Source organism: Pogona vitticeps, chromosome 3 (assembly GCF_051106095.1).
Source record: "Pogona vitticeps strain Pit_001003342236 chromosome 3, PviZW2.1, whole genome shotgun sequence".
NCBI lineage: Eukaryota > Metazoa > Chordata > Lepidosauria > Squamata > Agamidae > Pogona > Pogona vitticeps.
Genome location: NC_135785.1, coordinates 191,732,167 through 191,742,015, shown reverse-complemented (window position 1 = coordinate 191,742,015; position 9,849 = coordinate 191,732,167). Strand labels below are relative to the sequence as shown.

The 9,849-nt window shown below is 42.1% G+C and overlaps 1 long non-coding RNA gene across 1 annotated transcript in view; it reads left to right on the top strand.

The window, feature by feature from the left end:
• Nucleotides 1–878: 878 nt before the first annotated feature.
• Nucleotides 879–9,849, top strand: part of LOC140705428 (uncharacterized) — a 31,057-nt gene continuing 22,086 nt past the window's right edge. Inside the window, exon 1 of the long non-coding RNA XR_012084811.2 lies at nucleotides 879–1,084. This is a non-coding gene — a long non-coding RNA (uncharacterized LOC140705428). The remainder of the gene's footprint in view (nucleotides 1,085–9,849) is intronic.

Sequence of the window (9,849 nt, the reverse complement as noted above, 5' to 3'; positions counted from 1 at the left end):
AATTAAGCAGCAGAAATTTCCAGGAGTTATGTTAGTCAACAAGGAGTATTGTGCAAATGTAGTGATTTATGAGTTTTCTTTGGCATAGGCCTTTATGAATTGGAGATGACTGGATTAGGTGCAGTTTGGTATTGGAACAGACTGACAGGTGAGAATTTCTAGCTGAATCTAGCAGGAAGGAGTGTTGCAGTCATCAGGGTATCACAATATTAATTATGTTCTGAATTACAGTGGTGTCTCGCAAGATGATTGTCTCGCAAGACGATTAATCCGCAAGACGATTAGTTTTTGTGATCGCTGTTCCGCTTGGCAAGACAAAGTTTTCTATGGACGATTTTCACAAGACAACAATTTTCCCATTGGAACGCATTAAGTAGATTTCAATGCATTCATTCCAATGGGGAACCGCGTTTCACAAGATGACATTTTCGCAAGACAGCGCTTTTCGCGGAACGAATAAACATTGTCTTGCAAGGCACCACTGTACTGGACATATCCAATTATGGAACTGTATTTGTTCTCCCTATGCTCAGCTTGTATATTTGTGCACAAAGATGTTAAAACTTTCCAAGGTTCTCATAGCCAAAATAAACGGGTGGCTCATGGATTGAGGAATGGAGATACCTCCTACTCCATTTTGAGATAAGTGCACCCCACAAATTACCAGGACTCCTGATGAACATTTCCCCCCTGGCTTTTGAAGTTAGCTAATTTGTCTTTTCTTTTCTTAAAAAAAGTCTTAAAGAATATAAAAAACTTTGAACCCCCAACTGCAAACTTCACAAATAACATAATATGTTTGTACTCCTGCACTTATTCTTGGTTTACTTTATGTTTCTAAATCTAAAATCTTTAGAAGATGAAGGGCCAAGGGGAGACTAGGAGAAGTCTCCCTGAAGTAGGTGGTGAGCAACAGAGGGGGAGGAAGCCAGGCAGCAACCTGGTATTTCTTCCGTCTGAAGAAATCAACTCAAACACAGATCAGATGAGGGAAACATCTTTGCCAGTAAAGCTATGAGTAACCCACCCCCTACGGAGGAGAGAAGAACAAACAGATACCGCGTCAAAAACTGACAACAATAAAGTAAGTTGAAGCCTTTGATTTATGAACAGCCCCATAAAGTGGAAAGAGAAACTAGAGTGCAGAATATTTGGCCGAAAGAAGGGAAGAGGCGGCTAGCTTGCTTACCAGTTCTGCTGCCTCAGAAAGCGAAACTAACTTCTAGCTTGCAGGTTGGTCAAGGCTGAACACTGAGAGACTGAGATAAACTGCTTGGCCAGACAGGTATGATGGCACTGGGCATCAACAAATTTTTTCAACTTCCTAAAGAAAAAAAGGTCAGAATGTTTACAGTTCAACTTCCATAAGGGATAATACTGCTATCTGTTTTGGTGGAAACTTTCTATGTAGCCCAGTAGCTAGGAAGCAGTCTGAGGAGGCATGAAGACTAGGGAGCCAGGAGACAGGAGACACGGAAGAAAGGTAAATAGTAGGTAGTCACTTGAGAAACAGGCACCAGAGGAAAGACTAGGGTGAAAAAGAACTTCAGTGTAAAATTCAAAATTACGGAAGATTTTCATAGTAGTAGTAGTAGTAGTAGTAGTAGTAGTAGTAGTAGTAGTAGTAGTAGTAAAAGAACCACAATATAGTCATATAATGCAATATAAAATTAGGCAATAGACTAATTTAACTTATAAAACACAAACTGTTTTTTAAAAATTGTAAAGCTTACATTAATATGTCAGGTAAATGGCAGATGTCAAATAATTTTCACTAAGTAATAGGCAACATTAAGGGCATTGGGGGCAGCTAGTGCCAAATATTCCATAGTACACATTGAGCAGCAAAGAGTACATTAATATAAATATGAAGTTGCCTGTTCTTCTTCACACTTGCAAGACCCATGTCAGTGTGAAACCCCCATTTTCTTAGGTTCACTTTGGTTTTGCCAACTCTAGTCCATAACCTATTAAGTGACTTCCAAGTAACACAGTTCTCCATGTGATGGAGGCTAAACTTTCCTGATGATCCATCCATTTTAAGAGGCAGGTGCTCCTTCTTTCCTCATTATGGTTCTGGAATTTTTGGTTTTTTCTTTATGATTAAAATATTGTTCTAAAAAGGCTTTTTATTTGATTTTAATGGAAGGGGGTAATTGAAGAATGGATGTACATTTGATGTAGGTGGTGAGTTTTTCCTATTAGCTAATACTTCTTTCTGTGTGTTGCTGGGCACAAGGCTGACTGGATAACTGATTTTACCAATGGAGATTGGCTTCAGATATTCATTAATGGTTCTGTAACTTTCATTGAATGCTACATCCACCTGTTTTGCATGGACTGATGTATTTGCTCGGAGAGTAGCAAGGCACCAAGGCTGTAGTTTGTAGCAATTGTGGTTGTGTATCACAACTAGTTCCTGATAGCGATCAAAGAATATTGTTCTTTATTCACACCTTTTGTTTTGTGTTTCAGCAGTTTTTCCGATGGGTCAGTGTAAGATCCAAAGAAACACCTAGGTATCTGGAGGCAAAACAACGGTTTAGTTGAAAGCCCTTCCAGGTAACCTCAGGTTTTCAAGATGTCTGCTTTTTTCTTAGGGGAAATATTTAATATATACTGCTATTTATACAAAGAATTCTTACAGGGAGGAACAAAGGATAGTACGAATGGGAGAAGTTACGACTGAGTTTTAAATCACTCTCTGGGGACACAAACTAACGTTAAAAAGGAGCATCTTTCAAAACCTATCTCTGTTACTGGTGTCATGTCAGGTTCCTGATTAACAAGGTGCTAGAAATCTGAGTTTGGGGAACCAGCCATATTTAATTAGCCATATGCAAGTCTAGACAATAATGTTTTCATGTTGGCTTCAATTCATTTGATGCTGGTAAGTAATTATTTTAAATATTTTCCTAGACATATGTTCCCATTGCTATTATAAACAGGAAATCACCTTAAACATACTGGACAGTTTATGTATTTTGATACATGTTTTCTTTTACTTAAAATATATGTGTTTTGTTTTGTTTTCATTTTTGCTATCCATAAGTTGTTACAAATAGAAAAGATGTCTTGGAACCTTGGTCTTTGTAAGAAAACTGCTCTAGGATTTAACAAGGATTGCACATAAATTACTGTAGGGGAAAATACTGAGAGTCTTAGAGAGTTTTTGAGTAGGAAAAAAAACCTGACCTAGCCTTGAAATGCAGAATTACAAAGGGCTACACATAAATGAAGAGTTAGGTAATATGGCAGCATATTGTTATGATCATTCTGAATTGCCCCACTGTGGGTGAAAAAAAGAGATTCGGTAAAGAAGAATAAATTGGGCAAAAGCGAATTGTAAAAGCCGACTCGCTATTGTTTGTCACTATTGAAAAGCAGAATAATAAAACTTATATTTCCTAAAGAATTGTTTTCAGATTCTTAAAGAGTTTTTTTTCCTGCCCACTTGACTTACCTACAGAATATTGAAATGCCCAAGAGTGTTACAGTGGCTTTTATATTTCTAGAGATGGTACTTATGCCCTGATCCAGAAATGTTTGAGTGGAATAGAAGAATGGATGCTCTGTGTCACAGGTGGTGATTATTTCCATGGTCAACAAATTACGAGTGCCACCATAGCTGATAGTACTACTTACTTGCTGGGAGAAGGAGGCACTTGATCTCTGTCTTCCCCCATCAGTGTTAGACACACACATATACACCAAGCCTTCTCCTTCTCCACCAATATCTGAGGAAATCTCATTGTGGGTGAGGAAATGTTGTTAATGGGAGGGGAAAAAAAATTCCTTTCTTTGATCCAAAGTCACTGAAATTCTCTTGTGGCCACTGCCATTATAACTGTTTGCTACAGTTGCCATGACTGGGTTGGGGATGAGTCAGGATAACATACCTATATAGACCATCCTCTGCAATACATTTGTCATCCTAGAAGCTGCTCAACACAGCTAACTGGAGTACAATTTAAAATTTGAAATCATACTAGCATGCTATCCTCTTCATTTAAATTATGTATCTCCTGCTAGTTGGTGCTGCTGGAATGGTGGAGAACATGACATGCAATGTGACCTCAATGTCACAAAGAGATAGGGAGATGGATCTGTATATGTGTATGTGTGTGTTGCTTAAATGTGTCAAACAGAATTGCGGAAGTACATTTGTATGTCCATATATGCATTTTTATTTATGAACAGAGTAAAGGGGAGTCTCTCTCTCTCTCTCTCCATCTCCATCCCTCCATGTGTGCACGCGCAAAAGGGGAGGCAAAGGATACCTTGGTCAATTCACCACCAGCACGTGGAGGCTCTTCTGGAAATGGGGCAGACTGGAAGTATCTGATAACAGATGAAAGTGCTTGTCATGAAAATAACATTATTAGGCAAAGATTATTCCTCTGTTATTTTCATGATAAGCAGTACCTATATTTGGTTTGGTCTCACCACCATCCCCCAGGACTCCATATGAGTGAAAAACTGCCATATATTCAGTTTGTATAAAAACTGGGGTCAGGTAGGGAGACCAAGGAAAGTTCAGAATTAGATATGCTTTTTCTAAATTCTGTAACCAGCCATTCTCACTTTGTCCTAAGACACTGAACTACGAATGGGGAGAAACTGCTGTGTGCATCTGGTTAGAAGGAGCACACAGAACTGATCTGAAGCATATCGAAGAAGAACATTATGATTTGGTGCAGATTGAAGTGAGGGTTATCACTTTGCTGTGAGCATAGGGGATTTTAAAAACTGTTTAAAAACACATCTGTTTTATTCTCTTCTTCTACTCAACTTTACATTACATCTGAAAATCTGTGCATATTATTATATATTGTATTTATCTCATTGCTATAACAAATCATGTTATGAACATGGAGTCAATGTGGACTGGTGCACTGTTCTGCCCTAAAATTAGAAGACCAAGAAATGTAAAGGTCAGGTGATTTGCTCATTGTAATGTTTGCATATTGTTATATTGCTTTCAATTAGTTATTGTAATATGCTCCAGCCTATGATCTAGAATTTTGCTGCTACAGTGCTTAGGGCTGAACGTATTGTCAAAACCTGAAGATATTATCTTGTCTGTCAAGTACATTGTAGTTGTTTTAAAGTAGAACATAATGAGGAAATTTGTTTGTCTTTATATTGCAGATACAGCTCCTCCATAACCTAGTAAAATGGCATATATTCCATCTTGGAAATTTTATTGTGGGGGACTAGAAATGGCTGACAGATTCTGGGATTTATATGCTTTAAAAGTAGTTTTCCTAAAGTTTTTAAAGAAGCTTGCCAGCTTGGGTCTTTTTTAAGGAGAAAGGCAAGATAGATATATTTTAATAAAATCATTCGTGATTACAGATTTCATATAAAAATGCCAAGAAAACTGTTTTATTGTTCAGATGATGTCAATGCTCATTTATTTTTATTTATTTATTTAACTTATATGCCGCCCACTCTACCCAAAGGTCTCTCTGGGTGAGGCACATTTCCATTGTGGCACAGTGTACATTGTGCCTTGGTTTTCCATATCAAGGGCTAAAATTTAAATAAACAGAAGTTGGGGGTGTTACATACAGCACTGATGTTACCTGTCTGTCATGGGTTTGGAGGGAAAGTTCCATCCTATGGGGAGTGGAAGGCGGGACATCAGGAGGAGGGGCTGTACTGTATATATATGTGAAGCCTGTGTGGAGAAGTTAGGGAGAAGCTGGGAGAAGAGCTGAGAGAAGAAGCTTGAGTAGGAGTCTGTGTGTCAGACAGGGTACTACTGTGTGTCAGTCAGTACCAACCTGATAGGTTCAGGTGTCTGTATGGTTAGCCAGAACTGATAGGTTCAGGGTCTGTGCTTCAAGTTAAGTGTTCTGTGTGAACCAAACTGTGTGTATGTATGAGTGAGACTAAGCCACGTTACTGTATCTTATTCACCTGATCATTTTATTTTCCCTGTGTGTTATGTAAATAAACCTTGTTCTTTTATTTGTTTAAAAATCCATCCCTGGTCTGTGTGACTTCTTATAGGGAATGGTTGGTGGCAGCTTAGTGAAACTGTGGTATATCCCAGTAGGTCTGGGTTTGTCACATTGATTGGTGTCCAGCGTGTGGGATACGACTGGTCCAGTTGTCCAGTGGTACAGCAAAGCCTTGGCAAGTGTGCCCAGAGCAAGGGGGGTCTAGTCAGGGACAATCTGAGAGCACGTAGGTAATCTTCTAGGTGTACCTCACAGGGAGGTGCGCTAGTAGAAGAACGTGTAACTTCAGATTGGGGACTAGATTAGGGAGCTCTGAGGCAGCCTGTTTTGGCGGGAAAAAAGCTGAGGCAAAACTGTAAAGTAGAAGTGATTTAGCCTGCCTGCTGCGAGGCCTAGCAGAGGGGGGTAGACTCTGGCTCGCAACTGTTGCAAGTTAGTGCTGAAGAACAGCAGTAATCTATAGAAAGCTGGTTCTGAGGCAAAAGAAAAAAAAAAAGTGGTCGCTTTATTTTGAGGCTTGACTTTTGAAAGCAGCCTGTTCTGGGGGGGGGGGATTATGCCCTTGACTCGAAGCCAAATGGCAGAAATGGGTGAAGTGAAAGACCCCCAGGTAGACCAAGGTTCTGAGGATGAATTTGGCTCAGTGCAGGGTGACAGCACGGGAGAACAGAACCCAGAACTCAGAAAATTGCTCATAGCCCAACAGCATGAACTGAGGGTGAGGGAAATGGAGGAAAGATTAGAGAGAGAGAGAATGGAAAAAGAAGAAAGATTAGAGAGACAGAGAATGGAAATGGAGAGGGAGAGAGAGAAAATTGCTCTGGAAAAAGAAAGAATGGCGTTTGAGTTAAGAAAATTGGAACTGATGAACCAGAACAATAATAACAATAGGGATTCTGAGGGAGGCCAATTGTCTAAAGCTGACCTGAAGAAATTCCCTGTGTACCACAAGGGAGATTGTCCTGAGGTGTTCTTTTCCCTAGTGGAAAGAGCGTTTGTGGACTTCTCAGTAAGGGAAACTGAGAAGATGACCATCATGCGATCTTTAATCAGTGGCAGCCTTGCAGAAGTTTATGCAGAGATGCCAGAGGAACTGATGAAAGATTTTGCAGAGTTTAAAAAACTGGTGTTTGCCAGACATGGGATAAATGCGGAACAGCTGAGGCAAAGATTCAGGTCAATCACCAAGAAACCAGAGCAGACTTTTACCCAAGTGGGGGCCCAATTGGTGAGGCTGCTAGAGAAATGGCTATCTCAGGAGGGGACAGAGACCTTTCAGCAGCTCAAAGACTTGATAGCGCTGGAACAGTTCTATTCAGTCCTGCATGGGGAACTGAAATTCCAGGTGAGGGAAAGGAAACCGAAATCTGTGGCAGAAGCAGCCGAGATCGCAGATTTTATTTCCCAAATAAGAAAGCCCTTGGGTGAGGGGAAATCGATGGGAAAACCTAAAGAAACCTACAGCAAGTACTCTCAGGGACCAGGAAGAAACCAGCAAGGGGGGGGGACCCATGGTGAAGGGAAGCCCTCAGACATGAAACCAAGACCTCAGATTTTGGAGGGAAAACCAAAACAAGATGAGAAAGACTCAAAATATAGCAGAAAATGTTATTTCTGTCAGGGAAAGGGCCATCTAATCTCAGAGTGTGAGAAATTAAAGCAGCTAAAAGGAATTGTGCCTCAGGATTCGAGTGGAACCAAGCCAAAAGCTGTGTTCTGTGTCCAGAAAGAGCAAAGCTCCTTGTCACTGAGGGAGCCTGTTGCCATGGCTACTCAATCTGGAACAGTTACATCTGCTGATCAGGCTGAGGAAAATGGTCCTCTTGTGGAGGTCAAGCGCTGCTTGCTCGTGAGAACAGATTCTCAGTTGTTTGAAACAGCAGGGGTGGACGTAGGAATACTTGACCATCAGTATCGGGGGCTGAGGGACACTTGTTCCCAGGTGACCCTGTGCCATCCAGATATTATTCCTAGGGAATATATAATCCCAAATGAGAGCATGAAGGTGGCAGGGATTGAGGGGCAGGTGATCTCACTGCCAGTAGCGGAGGTACCTGTGAACTTTCAAGGCTGGAGGGGAGTTTGGCGGCTAGCGATTTCATCGACTCTGCCAGCAGCCGTGCTCGTGGGAAATGACCTGGCTGAACATGTGAAACGGGTGCTAGTGATTACACGTTCACAAGCCACCGCGGGGACAGTTCAGGGGGGTACTGATGAGCCAGAGACGGAAGCAGAGGGGAGTTCAGAAGCTGTGGTGGAAACCTTAACCACAGACAGCCGATTTGGCCAAGAGCAAAAGGCAGACGCCACTCTCCAAAAGTGTTTTGAACAGGTGACTGACGCCCAGCTAACACCTGAAACCCCAGTGAGATTTCTAGAGAAAAAGGGGATTTTGTATAGAGAGACCCTGAGGAATATCTCAAAAGGGGGAGATGGGATCCGAAGTCAGCTAGTGGTACCTGAAAAGTATCGCCCCATGATCTTACAAAGGGGGCACTCTGACATGTTTGCTGCGCACTTAGGGGTGAACAAAACACAGCAGAGAATCACACAGAATTTTTACTGGCCTGACATAGGGAAGCAGATCAGGGAGTTCTGTAAACAATGTGATGTGTGTCAAAGGCAGGGGAATAGCCGCAACAGGACCAAAGCAAAGTTGTGCCCTTTGCCTGTGATTGACACTCCGTTCAAATGCATAGGGGTGGATATTGTGGGACCTTTGCCCAAGGCCACAAAGAGGGGGAACAGGTTCATTCTCACCATTGTGGACCATGCCACGAGGTACCCTGAAGCCATTCCCTTGACTAACATTGAAACTAACACAGTGGCAGATGCCTTGGTGGGGTATATGTCCAGGATGGGATTTGCCTCAGAAATAATCACAGATTTGGGCGCATCGTTCACATCGAAGCTCATGAAACGCTTATGGCAAATCTGTGGAATTAAGCACAAGGAAACCACTGCCTATCACCCTGAAAGTAATGGGTTAACTGAGAAGTTCAATGGGACTCTGATGCGCATGATTAGGGCTTACTTGGCAGAGAATCCAAACAATTGGGACCAGAAGCTGCAATCCCTTTTGTTTGCTTATCGATCAGTGCCACAAGCCAGTACCGGGTTCAGTCCGTTTGAACTTTTATTTGGGAGAAGGGTGAAAGGGCCCCTTGATTTGATCAAACAAAATTGGGAGCAGATCACCCAGGATGACCCACAAGACGTTGTGACATACATAGACACCTTGATGAATGACCTAAAGAGAAACCTAGAGCTGGCAGCAGAAAACCTGCAAGCTCAGAAGGTCAGACAGAAAACATGGTATGACCACAAAGCTAGAGAGAGGCACTTTGACCCAGGGGAGGAAGTGCTTTGGCTTAGGCCCTGCAGAGAGAACAAACTGCAGCTCAAATGGGCAGGACCATATAGGGTCATTTCCAAGATGTCAGACCTGAACTACCTTATAGAGCAGGAGGAGAACCAAGCAAGGAGGGTGGTTCATGTGAATGCCCTAAAACCCTACTACAGAGGGGAACAGAGGGTTTTATTTGCGATAAAAGCAGCTGAGAGTGAGGAAGCTGAATTACCCTTCTGGGAGGGTAGAGGGGAAGTAAAATACAACCCAGAGGAGGTAAAGATCAGTCCTGCACTCACCCAAGACCAGCAGCAAGAACTAAAAATGCTGCTCATTAAATATGAACAGGTGTTTTCCAACAAGCCGGGGATAGTGAAGGGAGTGATGCATCGGATCCACACGGGGGATGCACCCCCGCAGGCAGTATCCCCATACCGAGTAACGGGACCCTATAGGGACAAGGTGCGGAAGGAGCTGGACGAGATGCTTAGGGAGAACATAATCGTCCCCTCTTCTAGTCCTTGGTCCTCT